Source organism: Mesocricetus auratus, unplaced genomic scaffold (assembly GCF_017639785.1).
Source record: "Mesocricetus auratus isolate SY011 unplaced genomic scaffold, BCM_Maur_2.0 Super-Scaffold_100011, whole genome shotgun sequence".
Lineage (NCBI taxonomy): Eukaryota > Metazoa > Chordata > Mammalia > Rodentia > Cricetidae > Mesocricetus > Mesocricetus auratus.
Window position 1 is genome coordinate 63,110,877 of NW_024429195.1, and position 23,367 is coordinate 63,134,243.

The 23,367-nt window shown below is 38.1% G+C and overlaps 1 non-coding gene across 1 annotated transcript; it reads left to right on the forward strand.

Annotated features, from left to right (window-relative positions):
- The first annotated feature begins 1,629 nt into the window (after positions 1-1,629).
- On the forward strand, positions 1,630-1,748 carry LOC121143383. The gene has a single exon (XR_005880586.1). It is a non-coding gene; the product is annotated as a small nucleolar RNA SNORA40 (small nucleolar RNA).
- Positions 1,749-23,367: the final 21,619 nt, after the last annotated feature.

The following is a 23,367-nucleotide window of genomic DNA, read 5'->3' on the forward strand; positions in this document are numbered from 1 at the left end:
TTGTGTGCTAGTGTTTCATGGAAACTAGCATTGGTACAATAAAATTGGATATTTAGCTAAGGAAATGTTTAACAAAAACTTGAATAAACTTCTTAGCTCCTCTTGACTGTATTATAAAATGCAAAGAGAGAAAATTATGAAAAATTCTAAAGAGATATGAAGAGACTGAATGGAGATCTGATTCCTTTCTACTTTAGAATTGTCTTCAAATTGTTGACTCTTTTTGTATAGTTTAACATTTTCTGAATAGTTTTCCCAGAGAAGCCTACCTCTAGCTCTGTGGTAGTTTGAATCTAATTTGGCTTCCAAATCTCATGGAAGTGGCACTATTAGGAGGTGTGCTTTGTTGGTGTGGGCATGGCCTTGATGGAAGAAGTGTGTCACGGGGGAGGGGGGAGTGGTGTTGAGGTTTCCTATGTTCAAGATTCCACCCAGTGTTTCAGTCAGATTCCAGTTGCCTGCAAGATGTAGAACTCTCAGTCGCTACTCCAGCACCACATCTGCCTGCATTCCACCGTGTTCCCTGTCACGATGACAATGGACTGCAGCTCTGAAACTGTAAGCGAGCCACCCCAATTGAATGTTTTCTTTATATGAGTTACCATGGTCAAACAAGACCATTATTTTCTCTCTTTTATATTAAATATATCCTACTTGAAATAGCTATTGTTCTTTTTAAATTTTATCTTGATCCACTGTTCTTTGTTATGTAAATATTTTGTGTATTACTTTGCAAAATATATACGTATAATATCATATATGTGTAATTACCCATTTGATCAAGAACATTTCAACATGGTGAAGTACTCACTAGTTATACCTTAGGTTTTTTCATCTGGGATAACTAAGGTTAAAAAAATGATTTAAAATTTTCCTGACTCAAACAACTATTAAGCAATAGATACAGGATTGGCAACAGGCAGTTTGATTTCAGTGTCTGGGCTCTTAATTACATTACCAATCTAGGAATGTGTTGTGAATTTAGTTGGAACAGGGCATAAAAGGACAAAAGAAATCAAAGCAGTATTTAAAAGTGGATTCAGAAGAGGCTAGGCTGGCATAAATTTATGTCTCAGAAGAGATGCTTGAAATCAAATGCAAGTGGACCTCTCTTATAAGTAAAAAAAAAAATGGTTTCCTAAAATTCACTGGTTTTGTCCAAGGAAGATACTCATATTTATTATTTCATCTAAAGTTGTTTTGCAAATCTTTTAGAATTAACTGAAAAGTAAAAGAACCTGTCTTCTCCAAGCAGAGTGAGCTCTGGTAACCTGTGCTGCCTCCTGAGACAACCTGGGGTAATAAAACAGCTGCTTGTGATAAATGCATAGATGTTAGAGTCAGATCTGCACTTGGATACAGAGTAATTTTTAATAATAACATGACATTAGACCAATCTATAACTCAAGGTAGCATTTCAAATATAAAAGTGTTAATGTCACACTCACATAATGTTAAGTTGGACTGGGTGATACCATTGAATGATTAGTTTGTTGTTGAAGAAATCTGAAAGGATCTTCCAAAATGCCTAGAGTCAAATGGCAGTGGGAACGCAAAAACAATCTGTCTGTCAGACACAGCCAAGTTTTGTATCTGTGAGTGATTGTATTTAAAACAGAAGTTGAAGATACCACCTGAGTATGTTTGTGTTAAACGGTGGACAAGGTCTCAATAGCAGGTGCAAAAAAACCCCTTTGCCACCCAGAGCTCACTATTCAGTAAGAGTTTTGGAACACATAAAAAGTAATGTAATGAGACTCCTAAAAACTCAAAATGATAATGGTGTTGACAACAACTAAGGTTGTTTAAAAAATTAGCTGACATCTGAAAGTATTAAAAAACAGAGGTATTGGTAAATAACTGATTTATTCAGCTCAAATGAAGCAAGAAAGAACTGCATTCAAAACCAATAGAAGAAAAATAATAAGAGTCAGAGTTAAAGTTAATAAAACAGATTCTAAAGGAATAATACAAAGGATATATCAATCAAAAGGAATTTTTAAAAAGTAAGCAAAAGCAAACACATGAGAGGTTGGAGACATGGCTCAGTCATCAAATGTGCACACTATTCTTGCAGAGGACCAGAGTTCAGTTCCCAGTACCCATGGTAGGTAGCTCAGCAAAACCTATAACTTCAGTTCCCCCACTACACACACACACACACACACACACACACACACACAATTGACTAGTCCTTAACCAAACTGAATAGAAGAAAAACAATTAATGAAATGGAAAATATAACAAGATACCACTAAAATGTGCAGCATACTTATGGATTATAGATGAAACAACATCAAATTTTCTTTATCCATTTTTCTGTTGAGGGACATCTAGGTTGTTTCCATTTTCTGGCTATTATGAATAAAGCTGCAATGAACATGGTTATGCAAGTGTCCTTGTAGTAGGATGTGCATTCTTTGGTTATATGCCCAAGAGTAGTATATCTGAGTCTTGAGGTATATGGATTCCTACCTTTCTGAGAAAAAAATCATATAGATGTGTGGATCTCCCTGGAAGGGGAAATAGAATAGTTATTACTGACGAAAAGAGATGACTGAGGATGGTAGCAAGGGGATTGGTAGGAGAGGAGATCGGGTGGTGGGAGGGAGTGCAGGGAGAGACAGCTGGAATTTGGTGTGATTGGGGAATGGAGTGGAAAGACAGTGCGCGGGAAGCTTCCTGGAATCTTGAAGGTGATCCTAATGAGGATTCCTAGCAATGGGGGATTTGGAGTCTCAACTGGATGTCTCTTGTAGCCCAGCAAAGCTTCCAGTGGTGAGACTGGGTTGCATTCAATTAATTGTTGGCCAACTGGGTCCCATGGAAATCCCTAAGCAATCCAGACTTTTCCTGAGACAAGGGATTGCCTTTTTCACACTGACATGAGAGATCCATTGCTAAGGACAACACCCTCACAACTCACTGAATTTGGAGAAATTGAGCTGGAGCCTCTATGGGCCTCCACCCTTACATTCTAGTCTCTTTGATGTAGGAAGATACTCTGCAGACTACTGAAAGAGAAAAGTGGACACCAATCCAGCCACTTAAACTTTGGCCTCTGTTCTTTCCTGGCAACTAAGTATGGTAATTGCAATGATGACCCAGAACTTGTGGGTGCAGCCAACCAACGTCTGATTTGACTTAAGGCCCACTCCACAAGAATCCATACCCGACATTGCTTGGGTAACCAAGAACTAGAAACTAGGTATCCTAGAGCCCAACAGTAAAACCAAATACTACTTGTCTTATAAAATGATCCCTAATGATATTTTGCTCTACTCTTAGGTCAATTTCTTATACAGTCATCATCAGGTTTCCTCTGGGAGCAGATAGAAACAGATACAGAGATCCACAACCAGACATTACTCAGAGAAAGCAGGGGGGGTCTAAGTGGGAGATCATGATTAGATTCCTCCCCTTATAGCTCAGTAAATCCTGTGGAATAGGAGGCAAATTGATTGTAAGAGCAAGAGGAGATGAAGGATACCAGGAGAACAAGGTTCTCTGAATCAACTAAGGAAGGCACGTATGATCCCTTTATGTCTGATTCAGCAAACACTGGACCTACATGAATTTGAACCAGATCTTCAGCATATATATTACAGCTATTATCTTAGTATTTCTATGGGACTCCTGACCATGACAATAAGTAGGACTCTGATTCTTGTGCCTGTTCTTGGGACTTTCTTCCTCCTGTTGGGTTGCCATGTTCAACTTGGATAATAGTTTTTGCTTTACCTTATTATGTTTTATTTGATCATGTTTGCTTGTTACCTCATAGAAGCCTTTTCTTTCCTAATGAGGGACAGAAATGGGGTGGATCCAGAGGAGAGGGAAGAGGAGGGGAGAAGCACTTCTGACTAGTAGAGGGAGGGGAAGCTGTAATCACAATATATTGTATGAGAAAAGAAATTATTTTCAATAAGAGGTGGGATCTAGGAGTCTTAAGATCCAATGATCTCTCAATAGCGCCAACATCTGGACACACAAGCCTCTGATGGGAATACTGTATATCCAAACTACAGTATACACAAAAAAATTCCAGGAACTGTCCACCTTTCTTTTCCTTTTAAGACCATCTTATAGTGATAATTAGTATCAATATCAATAACATGTTGATGAGTTCTCATAGCAGGAATTAATAATCACTCAAATTTGGGAAAATATACTTTTTATTTATTCTCTCCTCATTAGTAGCAAGACAGTTTTAAGAAATCTGTTCGGGCATCTTTGCCAAAGTTACTGTCAAAACCTCTGACTAGAATAGATTAAAACCAATGCCTTGTATTTCCTGAAGGTCTAATATTTGGCATGATTTCTCAGAGACCATACTTGACTCCTTTCTGTTCACATTGTCTCCCAGCCCTGATGTGTAATCAGGGAAAGAAGGCCTACCCATTTCAGCAACAAAAACAATTACTTATAACATTTTCTGGAAGGGTTGTTTTTCCAGTCTGAATACTCATTAGCTATTATTAGATACATTTGTCAATTTTCTCTTCTCAGCTGTCAGTTTAAAACTTTCATTTTCTTATGACAAGTATGGGTGTAATGGTACTTTCAGATTCACTTGACAGTTTTTGAGAAAAAAATTACTGATGTTTGTGGTGATATATTATTTATAATTTATTAAAGCTTGCCTGGGGATTCAGAAAGCAAAGTCAGCCTCAAGATATAGAGACCAGGCAGTTGTGGCAGACATCTTTAATCTCAGGATTCAGAATTTAGAGGTAGATGGGATCTCAGTTTAAGGCCACCATAGCCTACACAAGAGTGAAGCATAAAAGAGCTCATGCCTTTGATGACAGCACCTGGGATCATACACCTTTAATCCCAGCATTAGGGAGGTACATAAGACAGGAGTAAGGTCTCACAGCTGGCATTCAGTCTCAGTATTCTCTAGCCATGTTGAGGAAAGCATAGCAGTATGGGATTGAAATCTGAGGTTTGGGGGAGACAGGATCAATTTTCAGTCTGAGGTAGAGTAAGAGCAGTGGTCAGATGCTTTGCTTTTCTGATCTTGAAACTTGAACCCCATTATCTGTCTTTGGGTCTTTTATTTTTTGTCTTACAAATGCCAGGTGCTAACATTCCTATTGCTTCTTAAATTCTGTTTAAGATGCAAACACTTTCATTTAAACTTTATTTTTTCCTTTTTTAATTTAAATTAGAAACAAGCTTGTTTTACAAGTTCCTTCTACCTCCCCTCCTACCCTACCCTCCACTGGTCCTCTATTCAGTCCCCTTTCTGCTCTCCAGGGAGTGTGAGGCCTTCCATGGGGGATCTTCAAAGTCTGTCATATCATTTGGAGCAGGACCTAGGTCCTCCCATGTGTGTCTAGACTGAGAGAGTATCACTCTATGTGGAGTGGGCTCCCAAAGTCCATTAGTGTACTAGGGATAAATATTGATCTACTACCAGAGGTCTCATAGATTGTCGAGGCCTCCTCACAGATACCCACGTTCAGGGGATCTGGATTAGTCACATGCTGGCCTCCCAGCTGTCGGTCTGGGGTCCAAGAGCTCCCCCTTGTTCAGGCCAGTTGTTTCTATGGGTTTCTCCAGCCTGGTCTTGACCCCTTTGCTCATCATTCCTCCCTGTCTGCAACTGGTTTCCAGGAGTTCCGTTCAGTGTTTAGCTGTGGGTGTCTGCCTCTGCTTCCATCAGCTACTGGATGTCACTCCATCATCTAAACTTTAAACAAGCTAAATTTTCTTCATCCTCTTATGAATTTCTTGTGTTCTCTCTCTCTCTCTCTCTCTCTCTCTCTCTCTCTCTCTCTCTCTCTCTCTCTTTCGTGCGCGCGTGTGTGTGCAAGTGTGTGTGTGTGTGTGTGTGTATGTAGATATTCACATGTGCAGGTAGGTATGTGTGCAGGCCAGAGTTTGTCCTCAGATGTCATCCCCATCCCCAATCTCTCTCCACATTACTTTTTGAGACTGGATCTCCCAATGAACCTGAAACTCAGCAGCAAGAGTGGCTGGTCCATGAGCTCTAGGAGTCAATCCGTCTGTCTCTGCCTCACTGCCCCCAGCACTGGAGTTCCCGACACAGCTTTTTTTATCAATCCTATCAACTCCTACCCTCTTGCTTCAACAGCAAGCTGAGGTATCACTTTAGGCCCTCTTGGACCTCTTGTAAAGTTTACATCTTATGAAGAAATGCATCATGGGCTGTGGATGGAGATGACTCAGTCAGAAAAGTTCTCGCAATGCAAGGATGAAAGCCTGAGTTCAGATCCTGAGCACCCACATAGAGAGTCTATGTCAGCTGCATTCCAGTAATCCTGGTGTTAGGGAGGCAGAGATTTGCGGTCACCGGTAAGATAGTCTTGTCTTACAGGTCTTACTGTATCAATGAGTTCTAGGTTCAGCGAAAGACCTTATCCAAAAACAAGGTATAGAGAGAGGAGGAAACCTATCATTGATCTCTAACCCCGACTCATATGGGCACAAACACAAACATGTACCACTATGTGTAAACATAGGGCAAACACACCCACTCACACATATGCACACATATCCTACAGAGAGAGAGAGATTGAGAGAGAGAGAAAGAGAGAGACAGAGAATCACTACTCTGGTATGCATAATGCTTCCCCAAAGTGTTCCATGCCAGTCTTTGCCCTTTGACCCCTTTGACATGTAAAGGAGTATATAAACAATGCCATTGATAACCAACAAGGAAATGTGAATCTTCGTCTCCCAACCTCAGGGAGATGAACAAAGGTCCCTAGCTTTGGCTTTCTGGAGCCTTCATCAGAGAACCCAGGTTAGTCATATTATATCCGGATTTTTGATCCCTAAGTCAATGAGCTAATAAATGTATGTTTACAAGCCACTAGGTAGTAGGCTGTTGGTGCATCAATAGAAACATACTATCTCCTCTTGTGAGTGCTGTATCATGGAACTAGCCTGTATTTCCCCTTACGTGGCAGATTTCACAGTAGTTAGAAGCACAAGCATTGCTTTCTTTTGTGACTGATCGGACCTGTAAAATACCTTTGCTTCCTTCCCTGTGGCTGCCCATGTCTTGTATTATGCCAGTTCTTTGGGAGAGATAGTCAATCAGAATAGCAGTTTCTGTTTTCATTCTCTGCCTTTAGGGAGGTGAAGTCATCAGCAAGGCAAATCCACAATGTGCCGGGTACTCTGATTTTAGCCAACTGACTCCCAGCAGATGTCCAAAAAGTCCCTCACTTTGCCTGTATGCCAGTTCCCTGATTGGTGTCAGGAATGCATCATGCATGGCTCCATCTGTTAGTCTGTCACCTTCAAATGTAAGATTCGTAAAGAAGATATATCTAAGTATTGGGTTTCAGTGGTAATAATGTGACTCCTTTCATGTTCTCAAAAATGCTGCCCGAATTGAAGTTGTTTTTAAAAATATGCATATTTGTGACACGAAGCACCATGTTTTGATATGTGTGTGCATTTTGAAATGACTAAATCAAGTTAATTAGCATATGCTTGGCCTCACATGTTTATCTTTTTCAGTGGTAAGAATGCTTATATCTATCCTCTTAGCAAATCTCAAGCACAGAAGACATGGCCTTCCTCCTAATTAAACCTTGATGCCCTTGGACCTGCATCTCTCTAATGACTCTCCTTCCAATCACCACAGGCTTTCTGCTAATCACCATTTGACCTTCTGTTTCTATAAGTTCAACATGCTTAAATTCTACACAACATATCATCATATAATAATATTTTCTGCCTGACTTATTTCCTCAATGCTCAACTATGTTGTCACCAATGGTAGGATTTTTTTTATTTTTTAAATGATAATAATATTCAACTGTGAATTTACAGTTTTTTCTAGCCAGTCATTCACTGCTGAACACCTATGGTGATTCCACTCCTTGTTTATTGTGAATAATGCTCTTTTGAGCTAACAAAAATTGAAGATTTATTTTTTATTTTTTATTTTTTGGTTTTTATGAGACACGGTTTCTCTGTATTGTTTCAGAGGCTGTTGGTCCAGCCCGGCCTCGAACTCACAGAGATCCGCCTGCCTCTGCCTCCCGAGTGCTGGGATTAAAGGCATGCGCCACCACCGCCCGGCTGAAGATTTATCTTTAAGACACTTGATTCATTTCCTTGGCTACATATTCAGAAATGTGTTGTCTAGAACAGATACCAGTTTTATTTTTAAGTTTTCAGTCTCCATAATATTTTCCATAATGACTGTGCTAATTTATATCACAACTCAAAGTGTACAAGGTCTCTTCTTCTCCATGTTCATTCCAGTATTGTTATCTTTCACTTAAAAAAATGGTGATAGCCATTTTAACAGGTGCTAGCTCACTTGGTATAAGTTTTCATTTCCCTAGTGATTGCTGAGTTGGAATTTATTTTCATATATCTTTTGTCCATTTATTTGCCTTTTCCTGATACATTTTGGGCCCTCTGCTCATTTCAAAACAGGTTTTGTTTTTTTCACTGCTGAGTTCCTTACGTATTTCAGTAGTTGACTCTATCTTAATCAATTTTTCGCTGCTATAATAGACTATAACAGAATGCCTGAGGTTAGGTAATTTTTTTAATCCCAGACATTTATTGATTTACTTCACACACTTCCTAAGACCTGAAAGTGCAAAGTCAAATAAAGTAAAGTCCTCCTTAAAGCCATTCTTATGCATCATAGCATGGCAGGTCTAAGGTACACTCAAAACTCCTGCTCTTCTGAAAGAGTCTCATATCATACACTGAAGCTCCAACCCTCATCCTCATCAAAAACTAGTTAAGTCATAAAGACCCTATCTTAAATATCATCAACATGTGAATTTGGGAATTAAATATCTGACACATTAAATTTGAGATACATAATTCAAAACACACAAAAAAATCCTATTCGGATGTATGGTTTTAAAATATCCTTTTCATCCTACAAATTATCCCATCACTCTTGATTGTTTTCTTTGCAGAAACATTTCAGTTTGATATAACTCCAAGAATCTATATTTGCTATATTTACTTTCTTTAGGCACCAACTTGCCATACAAAATAATCTCCACAACCAATGTCTGTGAAGATTTCCCCTATTTTCTTTATACTCCTTTCATTTTTTTCAGCTATTTAAAGTATTTAGACGATTTTAAATTTGTGTATCTGTGTCTCAGGATGAGGCTGTTCATGCATGTGTGATGATCAGGGAGGCCCCTTTGGGGGAGTCAGTTCTCTCCATTTATGGGAGCCCTGAGATTGAATTCAAGTCGTTAGATTTGGTGGTAAGTACGTGTACCAACTAAGCCAACTTACTGGCCCCATAAGTAATACTCTTATTAGGACACTGAATTTATTTTTGTATATGATGTGAAATCATGTTCTAATCTCATTCCTCTGCAGGTGGTGATCCAGGCCAAATAACCCAATAGTCACTTGACACAAACCAATAGACAGTGAATGTTTACATATATTTGTGAGTTCTCTGTCCTATTTCATTGATAAATGTGTTGTTGTTATAACTACATCACACTGTTTTTATTATTTTGCTTTTGTAGCGTAGATTTTGAAACCAAGTATGGCAACAGCTAGTTTTATTCTTTTGATCATGATCTCTTTATCAAGTTAGGGTCTTTTGCAGTGCCATATAAATTAATACTACTTTCATATTTTACTTAAAAAGTCATTGAAATAGTGACTATGATTCCACTGTATCTCAGATCTCTGAGTTTTACAAAACTTTTAACAACTTGAATTATTCCAATTCATAAACACTGCTTGTCTTCACATTTATTGGGCTATTCTTATAATTATTTTATCAATGTATAGATCTTTTACCTCTTTTATTACACTTATTTCTAGACATATATAGTAAATATCTAGCATAAATGTGATCTGTTTATTTGATTTTAATATTCTCTAAGTACTATTAATATATAAGAACACTATTGATTTCTTATTCTACAACTTTTCTAAATTGATTCACACTAAAACTTTACAGGCATTTAATGGGGTTTCTCTATATATCATAGCCTCTGTAAACAAGAATAAATAAACATTTTACTTTCTAATTTGGGTGTCCTTTCTTTCCTTGGCATAAATACAGCTGCATCATTTCTATTATTTAAGCCATAATTATGATTTTTTTCTAGAGGAGCAATATATGTCTGGTTCTACTTATAAGAGAAAAATATAGGGAATTCATTTAGCTGAGATCTAACTTAGGAGGGATGATTTACGTTGTGTAGTCAAAACTAATTTTTAGAAAGAGAGTTGTGCCTGGGTTTATGATAACATCACCTTCATCTAGGAAGGAAGAAGAGAAAATGGAAAGTTGAGTTATTCTTGCCACCCCAGATTTTACAATTTGTTCACACTTTCCCAAAATGAGAATCTAGGTTCTATTTATTTAAAAAATGCTTGATTTGCTTGAGTAGACTAATAAAAATAGACTTTAAGATATTGACCCAAACCCACAGAAGACATTCTGCTACAGGGGGTAATTTAGTTACTGCCAGGAAGGCATTTTATAGAAATAATTAAGAACCCAAATCTTAAAAGAAACAGATTAAGGGTGACCTAATTGCATGAAACTTTTAAAGGCACAGAATTTCTTTCTGTTCACTAGAGATGGGAAAGTTGGGGTGGAAAAAACTTGACGGGGGGACTACAACATGAAGTAATTTCTGCTGAAAGTAACGTCCACTTGTCAACATTAAGGTCACAGTGCTTTGGGTAGTCAAAAGTATCATTGAATTCAGAATTAGAGAAGAAACAGGATGCCCAGTCCTTTAAACACAGAAAATTGAAACAATAAAAAAGGTGATAGGAGGCTTTGTTATTGTTGTTTTTGTTTCTTTGTTTATTTTTCTTGTTTGCTTGTTTTTACATAGACTCCAAATTGTGTTAATAGACATCTACGGAAGATTCCATCCAAAAGCAAAAGAATATACCTTCTCAGCACCACATGGAACCTTCTCTATAATCAACCACATACTCTTCAATAAAGCAAACCTCAACAGATACAAAAAATTAGAATAACCCCCTCCCGTTTCTTATCAGACCACCATGGCTTAAAATTAGAATTCAACAACACAAATTGCAAAACCCTAAAAACTCATGAAAATTGAACAATGCTCAACTCCATCACTCCTGGGTAAAAGAAGAAATAAAGAAAGAAATTAAAGACATGCTAGAATTCAATGAAAATTGAGGCACAATGTACGCAAACCTGTGGGCCACTCTGAAAGCAGTGATAAGAGGAAATTTCACACCACTAAGTGCCCACATGAAGAAACTGGAGAATAGCCACATTAGAGAATTAAAAGAACACCTGAAAGCTCTAGAACAAAAGAACACAAACTCACCAGGAGTAGTAGATGCCAGGAAATAGTCAAATTGAGAGCTGAAATCAATAAAATAGAAACAAAAGAAAACAATACAAAGAATCAATGAAACAAATACTTAGTTCTTTGAGAAAATCAACAAGACAGACAAACCATTATCTAACCTCACCAAAAGGCAGAGAGAGAGAACATGAAATCAGAGAAACATCACCCTTTTACAATAGCCACAAACAACATAAAATATCTCAGAGTAATGCTAACAGGTGAAAGACCTGTATAGCAAGAACTTTGAGTCCTTAAAGAAAGAAATTAAACAAGATACCAGAAAATGGGAAGATCTCCCATGCTCTTGGATACATAGGATCAACATAGTAAAAATGGCAATCTTACCAAAAGCAATGTACAGATTCAATGCAATTCCTATCAAAATCCCAGCACAATTCTTCACAGACCTTGAAAGGACAATTCTCAACTTTATACGGAAAAAAAGACACAGGATAGCCAAAAGAACCCTGTACAATAAAGGAACTTTGGGAGGCATCAGCATCCCTAACTTCAATCTCTACTATTGAGCTATAGTCCTGAAAACACCTTGGTACTGGCACAAAAATAGATGGGTAGACCAATGGAATCAAATTGGAGACCCTGATATTAACCTGCACACCTATGAACACCTAATCTTTGACAAAGAAGCTAAAATTATACAATGGAAAGAAGAAAACATCTTCAATAAATGGTACTGGCATAATTGTATGTTGGCATGTAGAAGACTGCAGATAGATCCATGTCTATTGCCATACACAAAACTTAAGCCCAAATGGATCAAAGACCTCAACATAAATCCAGCCACACTGAAACTCTTAGAAGAGAAAGTGGGAAGTACCCTTGAATGAATTGGTACAGGAGACTGCTTCCTTATCATAACTCTACTAGCAAGACACAGAGATCCACAATTAATAAATGGGACTTCCTGAAACTGAGAAGCTTCTGTAAGGCAAAAGATATAGTCAATAAGACAAAATGGCAGCCCTCAGAATGGGAAAAGTTATTCACTAACTCCACATCTTACATAGGGCTGATCTCCAAAATTTACAAAGAACTCAAGAAACATGTCCCCAAAACACCAAAGGATCCATTTAAAACTGGGGTACAGAATTAAATAGAGAATTCTCAATAGAGGAGTCTAAAATGGCTGAGAGGCACTTGAGAAAGTGCTTAACATCTCTAGCCATCAGGAAAATGCAAATCAAAACAATTGTGAGGTACCATCTTACTCAAGTCAGAATGGCTAAAATAAAAAATACCAATGACAGTTTATGCTGGAGAGGATGTGGAGAAAGGGAAATACTCGTCCATTGCTGGTGGGAGTGCCGACTTGTACAGCCACTTTGGAAATCAGTATGGAGATTTCTCAGGATAACGGGAATGAGTCTACCACAAGATCCAACAATTCAACTATTAGGCATATACCAAAAGATGCATATTCATACAACAAGGTTTCTCTTCCACTATATTCATAGCAGCATTATTTGCAATAGCCTGAACCTGGAAGCAACCTAGATGCCCCTCAACTGAAGAGTGGATAGAGAAAATGTGGTACATTTACACAATGGAGTACTATTCAGCAGAAAAAAAAACCAATAGGATCTTGAAATATGCAGGCAAATGGACAGCACTAGAAGAAACCATCCTGAGTGAGGTAACCCAGTCACAAAAAGACAATCTTGGTATGTACTTATTCATATGTGGATTTTAGACATGGATCAGGGGAGTGCTAGCCTACAATCCCACTGCCAGGGAGTCTGGGAAACAGGACCTTCATCCAGTGACTGATGGAAACAGAGGCAGACACCCACAACTAAACATAGAACTGAACTCCTGGAATCCAGTGACAGATAGAGAGGACTGATGAGCAAAGGGGTCAAGACTGTACTGGTCTAACACACAGAAACAGCTTACCTGAATAAGAGTGAGTTCTTGGACCTCAGACTGATGGCCAAGAAGCTAGCAAGGGACTGATCCAGACCCCCTGAATGTGGGTGTCAGTGACGGGGCCTAGACAATCTATGTGCTTTTGGGTTGTAGACAGTATTTACCCCTGGAATATAAATGGACATTGGGTGCCCATTCCACAAAGAGGGATGCTCTCTCTGCCTGGAATCTTGGGAGAGGGCCTAGCCCCTGCCCTGATGGGAATGACAGACTCTGGATATCCTCCATGGAGGGCCTCACCCTCCCTGGGGAAGGTAGTGGGGATTGAGTAGGGGCCTGATGGGCCTGGTTTGGGGGAACAGGAGAGGAGGGGAGGGAGAGGGAGTTGGGATTAACATATGAATCAACTTGTTTCTAACTTAAATTTAAAAAGAAATAAAATAACCACCTCATTGGTAGAAGTGCCTTGAATGTTATGGGTGTAACCAACAACTTTCAGGTTGGATTGAAGGCTTGTTCCCCAGGAGGGAATGCATTCCCAGATACTGTAAACCAGGCCCAAATCCCTTAACTGAGGAGGAAATATTGAAGCAGATACTGCTATCAATTTGTTAAATGGACATACTATCAAAATGCCTCCCACATATTTATCTTTATACACAGATAAGTGCAGCTGTCAACACTCATCACAAAAGCTTCTCTTACAGTGAACACCAAACTCACAGCTGTACAAAGTTCAGAGAAAAATTGAATGTGGATTGCCTTCCATGGGGGAATCTTCAAAGTCTGTCATATCATTTAGAGCAGGGCCTAGTCCCTCCCCTGTGTTTCTAGGCTGAGGGGGTATGCCTTTATGTAGAATGGGCTCCCAACATCCATTCATGTACTAGGGGAATACACATCTACTACCAGAGGCTCCAAAGATTGCCTAGGCCTCCTCCCTGACTCCCACATTCAGGAGGTCTGGATCAGTCCTATGCTAGTTTCCTAACTACAGTCTGGGGTCCATGTATTATTGCCAGGTTTTTCTCATCTTAGAGCTCTCTCCTGTGGAAATAAAACTTAAGGTTTTATAAATTAAAAATAAATATTTTATATCGATTGAGACTAGAGAAGGAGCATACTGTCTGCTGCCATCTGTACCACAGAAGTACATCTCCTGGTGTGCCATGTTAGGTACACACCTTTAGTAAGAAGACAATACTCCATGGAGCTGAGACAGTAATTCAAGATAAGGTGCTTAGCATCCAATCATGTGTCCTTAAGCTTGTATCAACAACACTAATGTAAAACCTAGTGTGCTATTTGATTTGTAACCACAGTGCTGGAGGAGGACGAATACAGGAGCCCAATGGTCAACCAGTCTAGCTAAAACAGTGAGTTCCAGAAGTAGCGGGGAACTCTTTCTCAAAAAACAACATGGAAAGTGATGGAGGAACGCACTCCCTGATGACCTCTGACGTTCACATGTACAAGCATGGGCCAGCATATCAACACACTTGTAAACACATGCATGCATACAACATACATACACAAACTCACACACAAAGACAAGCAAGCAGTGGATTTTAGGACACAAACTTGTTCCTTGGAAGGATCTGTGCTACCCATACTGGCTATATAGTAAAGCAGTTTATTCCTCTACTTCCATTCACTTCACGTTTCTAACCTTTTTATCTCAGCCCTTGTTACTTCCAAAGCTTTTTTTCATCCTTGTTTCATTGAGCATTTTTGTCTTCTCTATCACCATGCATGGAATAAGCCTCAAATGTATTAGAAAGCTACATTTCTCTGTTGTTCAGGCCTCTAACATCTATCTCAATACTTTCATTGCTTCATACACACACACACACACACACACACACACACGGTGCACACACTATTTCTGCTTTGCCAATGTTTGCTCAATTTATGGAGCAATCATGTTTGGAAGGAAAAACAGGTACCAAAGCACTCAAACCACATAGGCTTGTTGTTTTCTACGCAACCTTGCACAAATTCTAGTGATTTTAAACATATATTTTCCTCTATAAATGATAGTAGTGGTTTCTGTAATAGTAGAAATACAGCACTGTATTTTAATTTTCAAACTCACTGGACTTTATAATATCAAAACTCTACATTCTCCCATCCATCATTCTTGTATTCAAGTCAACATAGTGAATTCTGGGGAGTTTTCTATTTACTCTATTCCCATGAGGTATTTGAGACAGTGATACCCCTTGTGATAAATTTCTGCTTACCAAAACTGTAAGGACTTGCAAATAGCATTTTCTATGGAAATCATTATACCCAAAGAGTTTGAGAACTAAAGGAGATGTTTTCTCAAAATTGAAATAAAACATCAAAGATGAATATGTCACTATGTACCTAAGGCATTAGGCTGGAATGAGTTCTGCTATGCATGTGATGAACACCCAGAATCTGCGGGGAATTTAAATCTTTAGGAGTACATTTAAGTGAAAGAAGTCCCTGTGGCTAGTCAGTAATCATTGTGACTCTAATCAGCATTCACAAGTGACAAAGTCTGGAAGCTGCATCTGATGATGAAAATGGTTTATAGCAATAACAAGGAATGAGAGTCAGCTTGTCAGTAATGGGTATTGGATGCTGCAAGGACTAGCCCTTCTACAAACAGGCTGGAAGGAACAGTCTATGTCCCCCTTTTTTGCCTGTCTTCATTATAACGCAGCACTGTGGGACACTGGAAGCAGAGAAGGCAGATAGTCATCAGATACCAAACCCACTGGCACATTTACCATGGACTTTCAACTTCCAGAAATGGGAAAAATAATCTTCCTTTATATATAAAGGTCCCAATCTTCAGTGCTGTAACAGCACAATGGAACATGGCAAAGGATAGATGATACAACTGAAATTCACCTAAATTGTGCAAATGATTTTTTTCTAGAAAGAAGGATTGTGTGCAAAGCCTTACATTTTGATTGGTGTTATTTTATAATTTGAAGTGTTCAACAAGTGTATAATATTTTACCATGAAATAGAAACAGTAAATGCTGCCCTTCTGACACTTTCTCCTGTTCTCCCTCTAGTTGTCAAGGAACAATTGCTTGCCAAACACCAGGAAATTAACAGCAATTATCACCAGCTGGCTAGCTGCTTGCACTAGGCACCGGACTATAATCCACCCAGCATGAGATAGAAAACCTTGAAGGAATAAGGTTGATGCTTAATCAAAGTTGAAATATGAACATCAAGGGTTCAAATCTATGAAACTGGCCTGCTGCGCACAGAGTTCTCAATCCCGCAGTCAAAGCTGGTGATTTCATCAGGATCAGACCTCAGGGAGAGCCCACTCACAGTCCACCTTGGGGAGCAGGAATACATATCACTCCTTGAATCATTTCTGGAAATCTACCTAAGGTAAAATAGATTATTGGAGTAAGTGACAGCAATATTTTGCATTTGCTATTCTTAGAAGCGTGGACCCCAGCGCACAAAAGGCAGTGCCTGACAGCGTGAAAACAGACTTTCCTCAAACAGACAGAATCTCATGTATTCCTTATAGCCCACACCCACGTTCCAGCCTCTCCTTGTTGACTGACATGTGTGATGACCACATGAGAGCATAGTAACCCTAATTTTCAAGTTTTAATGCAATGGTATGAATAGCATCATACTTTCCTGCTCAAATTCTGATCTAATTTCAGCATACAAGAAGCAGAAGGCAGTCAGAAAACTTAAATGAAGAAAAGCACCTTTTTTGATGGCATCCTTATGACCTCTGATATGATCTTACTAATAATAGAGTCAGCCATAGTTCTGACCCAGCACGAACCAGAAGTTACACATTCAAACTCCTAGCTAGGACAAAAACAGGGCAGACTTGAGCTGTCTTTGGGGAAAAATGTAAAACAGCACCAGCTCTCAGGGTGTGGCTTCTGGACTGGCATTCTCAACATCACCTGAGAAATTGTGAAAAATAGAAATGTATGGGCCTACCCAATGAATCAAATCTCTGAAAAGGGAACCTAAATTCTATATTTTAAGTGTCTCTAGTTAGCTAACAGTAGTTAGTTCTGATATTCTGTATAAACAAATAAAGCTATCATCCACAGTAATTCTTTTTTGAAAAAGGCTTAAGGTTCCAACACACAGAAATGTCAAATGTTTACAGATATTGAAGTGCTAATTATCCTGATTTGCTGAAATACATTAAACACACCTCACACACATGTATACATACATATATACATATATAATTTTATGGTGTACACATATACATATAATTTTATGGTGTACACTATAAATATATACAAATATATCATGTATCAAAAGTTTTAAATATAGCATTTCTAGGTAACTTTGATCCATAATTCAGTTTTAAAATCACCTGGAAGCAAAAACTATACGTGTTCATTTTCCCTTTCTGAGTCTGCAATGATATCATCCACCACACAGCTGTGGGAAGGGGGTGTGGGAGTGTCAGAAACAGGCTGTGTCTGCACCATCTGGATATCTTCCAGTTACTTATTGGCATTCTTCATTCACTGAACTTTAACATCACACCCATGCTTAAATATGGCACCCTGAGGCTGGAGAAATGGCTCAGCAGTTAAGATCACTGCCTATTCTCTCAGAATACCTGGGTTCAATTCCCAGCACCCACATGGCAATTCAAAGATGTAACTCTGGTTCCAGGGTCCCTGACACCATCATATATACATGCATATTACACACACACACACACACACACACACACAGGTGAAACACCAACGCTGCACACACATTTAAAAAAACACACGACTTCCTTGTATACATTCTCTGAAGAATATTATGAAAGGAGCGAGTTGTGTGGTTTTCTCTCTAATGGTGCCAGCTCATCCCTTCCTGACCATCCATTGTAATCATTCTTATCTTCCTGAAATTACTAACGGACAGTAGAAATTTTATTTCTTGGTTTTCTAAAATGATTTAAAATAACAACTAATTAAATTGGTTGAAAGATTGTTTTGTAATTCTAACTGACCCTTCCAAAATGAAAAGTTAGAGACTAATACTCAATGCTATCAGTTATTCAGGGTTATATGCACACATACACACTTTTTAAGAACAGTGAAGAAAATCCCCACTGTTTGGCTGTATGGTTTTATGAAACTTAACTCAGTGGATTTATCTGAAAGTACTCCAGAAACATTCAGATCAAGTTCAAAGAACATACTTTCACAATGTTAGCTAATGGAATACTTAACAGGAAGTTACTCTTTTTTCTTTTTCTTAACCAGAGAAATTATCTATGGCACAAAATATATGGTATAACTATACATGTCACTAGTGATACTGTAAAACCTAGAATTGTTTACACAACTGTATAAAACAGTGTACCATCCAAACTAAAAGCACAGAGTGATTACAAACTTAACACAATGTCAACACACATAGCTATGCAGGGCTGGTCGTTTCCTAGTCCACTAGGAGTTGACTCCAAAGGCACGCTGTGCCCAAAGCCAACAGTGTGGTTTCACTTCTACTTCTCATGTTAAATTATGTTCGCTTATGTTGTCCAAAATAAACTATGATTCTACACATAAGACCAAATATAAAATTTCATAGTCATCAAAGATTCCCAAAGTCTGAAATAAATTTCTTTTCCTTTTTACATTTTAAGGAAGGAACGAAAATGCAAAGATTAAATCTTGTTGCAAATTAAAGACCTCGAAATCCAAATAAACTAAGCTTCAAATTAAACCTTCTTGTGCTATTTTTTAAAAGTAGAAAGTTATAGAAAGCAAGATTCTACCTGATTTATGCTAAGACCTTGAAAGGGTTCTTATTGATTCTATTTTAAAGAGTGGAGAATTCTGCATAGGCTCAAAATGAGAATCTGAAATACATGGTACAGTCAGTCACACTAAGACCTCAGCATGAATTGATCTCATACGACCCACTTTCAAATTTCACGATAAATAACAGGAGGAAATTACACAGTGCAGTTGATAGATATCTGTAAGACCCAACCAACAAGGAAACACTTCTAGATAAGATTTCTTTTAAGAGCTTATAAAAAGATTATCATTTATTGAAACTCAAAAAATATGAATCACCATTTCTCTGTCCAAAATAAGAAAAATAATAACCTATGATATGAACACTGAACATAATAAAGCTAATAACAAGGGTAGAGAAAATCTTCAGGTACTCAAGATATTAGCCTAAAACAGGTCTCCAAATTTGATATCTCTACTGGGGAACTGAAATAAAAAGTCCTGTTTTTAAGTTTAGGACATGTTTATTCTACTGGGCCTGTTCAACATTGTGACAGGGTATTATCATTTATGAAGTTCACACTTGAAGAACTACACAGTCAAGTCAAGAAAATTGCAAAAACAATTTACAACAAAGACACCCATATCTCATAATGTTTTTCAGTTTGAGGTTGAACTATATTCATGGATTCCTTGGGCTGCAAGTGGCCCAGGGTCCATGGGTTAGACATGAATCACTCTACAACCTCTGAGGACAGAGAACAAAATGCAATTCCCTTTTCTCTCAAAACAAATTACCTCAATATTTTGGAAACTGAGACCCTCAAATATCAATCCTATCTAAGACGGGCTCATAAACAAAGGAAATCAAGACTAGAAGAAATGATCAAGAATAACAAAAGCAAAACACAGATTGGTACCTACTAAGATATCATTTTTGTTAGTTTGTCAAACACAGATATATTTTAATTATCAATTGTCAGTCACAAAACAAACCACCCCTCAATTTTGTGGCTTAGACCCTTTTATTTTGCTAACAAGTTTTGTGGGTCAGGAACATGGGGAAGTCTCAGCTGCTTGTTTCACATAAAGTCCACTCGGGAGCACTGGGGTGGCAAGTTCTACTTCCAAACAATTTTCTTGTCACATGGCTGGAGTCTTGATGTTCTTTGTTTTCTTTCCTGCTCCACATGTTGTTTCATCCTCTCAGGTCTTGGCACTGCATGTGGCCTTCTGAATTCATGAAGTTTCAATGAAATTACACTACTTATACAATGCCAATGAGATTTCCAGCAAGATTCGGCCAACAAAAGTAAAGGACCCACATGTTCTGAATATCAAATAATCAAGGAGTTTTTATTATCAGTGTCCCAATTGCTAATCATTAGTAACACTGCTTCTAAAATGCAAAAGTTACACTTCCAAGCCCTTATACAATCTTATTTGAAATTGAAATGGTGTCACAGCCAAAAGTACCCGTCTAGATTTAAGATATGGGAAGACAGCAAGTGGCAAATACACACACATTTGCACTATTCAAAATGTTCAGGAAATGGAACCATCCTAGATACATAGCAACATATTACTGAATAAAGGAGAAAAGGTAAGTATAAAGGATTGAATTTTATGCATCTACAAGGTAAAATATAAGCAGTGCATTTCCAGAAAAAAGGTTGGAACTGGAAATCATTGTGTTAAATGAAATAGGTCAACTCATGAAGTCAAATCAGATATTACTGGGTTATTACCACAAGCTTTCTGCCACTGTTATACTAGCATATCTTGAAGGCAGTACCCATTTTCAATCAAAGTGTTTGTGGCTGAATTGGTGTTTACATTTCTCTTTTGGTAGCTTGTAGAGTGTCTTCCTATACCAGAGATACTAGAATATGGCAGCTTTGAGTATATGCCAGATTGACTCCAGGTCCAATGGGTTATGTAAATGTTGTCTTCAGCAATGTAGCCTTGCCATTTGTGGAGAGCAACCTATATAGCCTCGACAACAGGGGTTATCATGGTACCTCTTTGGCCAACAACTTAATTAGATGTAACTCGTTCTTGGTACTGGATGTTTCATTTGGTAAGAAGGGATAGCCAGTTGGGGCTCTGTTTCCCTAATTATTTGATGATTTCATTTAGGTCACCCTCATATATAAATACATTTTAGAAAGTTTCTACTGCATTAGGTGTCCATACTACTCCTCAAATGGCTCTTAACTTTAGCTATCTTTCCCCATATTCCCTCCCTTGTACCCCTTTACCCTTCCTTTCCCCTACTTTATCCTCCCGCTAGAGCACGCTTATGAATTGCTTGTGCACATGGGACCCCTTTGGCCAACAACACAATTAGATGTAAATCCATCCATTTGTAAGTATCCTATTTCTCTTGCTAAAACAAGGTCTATTTGCCCCTCTCCTAGTCCCTTAATCTGTACAATCCTCTGTTGTTTTTCTGATTATAGGTTAGTTATCATTGGTATAACAGCTAAAATCTTCATATAAGTGATTACATACCCTATCTAGATTTGTGGGTCTAGGATATCTGAAAGGGTATATGTCTTAGTCTCTGATGTATTGCTGTAAAGAGGCACTATGATGAACCTAACTGCTATGAAAGAAAGCATTTAAATGTGGGCTTGCTTATAGTTTCGCAGGTTTACTCCATTATCATCATGATAGGGAGCAGGGCAGCGTGCATTCATGCTCTAGAGAAGCAGCTGAACTATAGGAAGTGAAAGATTCTCAGTTTGGCATGGGCTTTTGAAAGCTCATAATCCATCCACAGTAATACACTTCCTCCAACAAGGCCACACATCTTAATCCTTCTAACCTTTGAAAATAGTACCACTCCTTAGTAGCTGAGATTTCAAATAGATAAGCCTATGGAGGCACATTCTTTTTCAAACAACCATAGTATATATTTATGTGTATATATCATAGAACTAGAAAGGTGCTTGTGAGATTGTGAGGAGTGGGAGGAGATCTTAAAGGAAGTGTGAATATCCGTCATGAACATTGATGCAAAAATACTCAATAAAATCCTGGCAAATCAAATCCAAAAGGACATCAGAAAAATCATCCACCATGATCAAGTAGGCTTCATCTCAGGGATGCAGGAATGGTTCAACATACAAAAATCCATCAATGTAATCCACCATATAAACAAACTGAAAAAGAAAAACCACATGATCATCTCACTAGATGCTAAGAAGCCTGTGACAAAATCCAATACCTCTTCATGATAAAGGTCCTGGAGAGATCAAGGATAACAGGAACATACTTGAACATAATAAAAGCAACGTACGGAAAACCAAAAGCCAACATCAAACTAAATGAAGGGAAACTCAACACAATTACTCTAAAATCAGGAACAAGACAAGGCTGTCCATTCTATCCATTCCTCTTCAATATTGTACTTGAAGTTCTAACTAGAGCAATAAGAAAACAAAAGGAGATCAAGGGGACACCAATTGGAAAGGAAGAAGTCAAATTTTCACTCTTTTCAGATGATATGATAGTTTACATAAGTGACCCGAAAAACTCTACCAGGGAACTCCTAGAGCTGATAAACACCTTCAGCAAAGTGGCAGGATACAAGATTAACTATAAGAACTCAGTAGTCCTACTATATACAGACAATAAATGGGCTGAGAAAGAAATGAGAGAAATATCACCCTTTACAATTGCCACAAACAACATAAAATATCTTGGAGTAACACCAAGCAAAGTGAAAGACCTGAATAGTAAGAACTTTGAGTCTTTAAAAAAAGAAATTAAAGAAGATGCCAGAAAATGAAAAGATCTCCCATGTTCTTGGATAGGTAGGATCAACATAGTAAAAATGGCAATCTTGCCAAAAGCAATCTACAGATTCAATGAACTCTCCATCAAAATATAGGCACAATTCTTCACAGACCTTGAAAGAACAATAATCAACTTTATATGGAAAACAAAAGACCCAGAATAGCCAAAACAACCCTGTACAATAAAGTAACTTCCAGGGGCATCACCATCCCTGATTTTAAGTTCTATTATAGAGCTATAGTCCTGAAAATAGCTAAGTATTGGCACAAAAATAGATGGGTAGACCAATGGAATCTAATTGAAACCCTGATATTAACCCACGTACCTATGAACATCTGATTTTTGACAAAGAAACTAAACTTACACAATGGAAAAAAGAAAGCATCTTCAGCAAATGATGCTGGCATAACTGGATGTTGGCATGTAGAAGACAGTAAATAGATGCATAAGTCCAAATGGATCAAAGACCTCAACATAAATCTAGCCACACTGAATCTCTTAGAAGAGAAAGTGGGACGTACCCTTGAACAAATTGGTATAGGAGACTGTGTCCTGAGCATAACCCGAGTAGCACAGACACTGAGATCCACAATTAATAAATGGGACCTCCT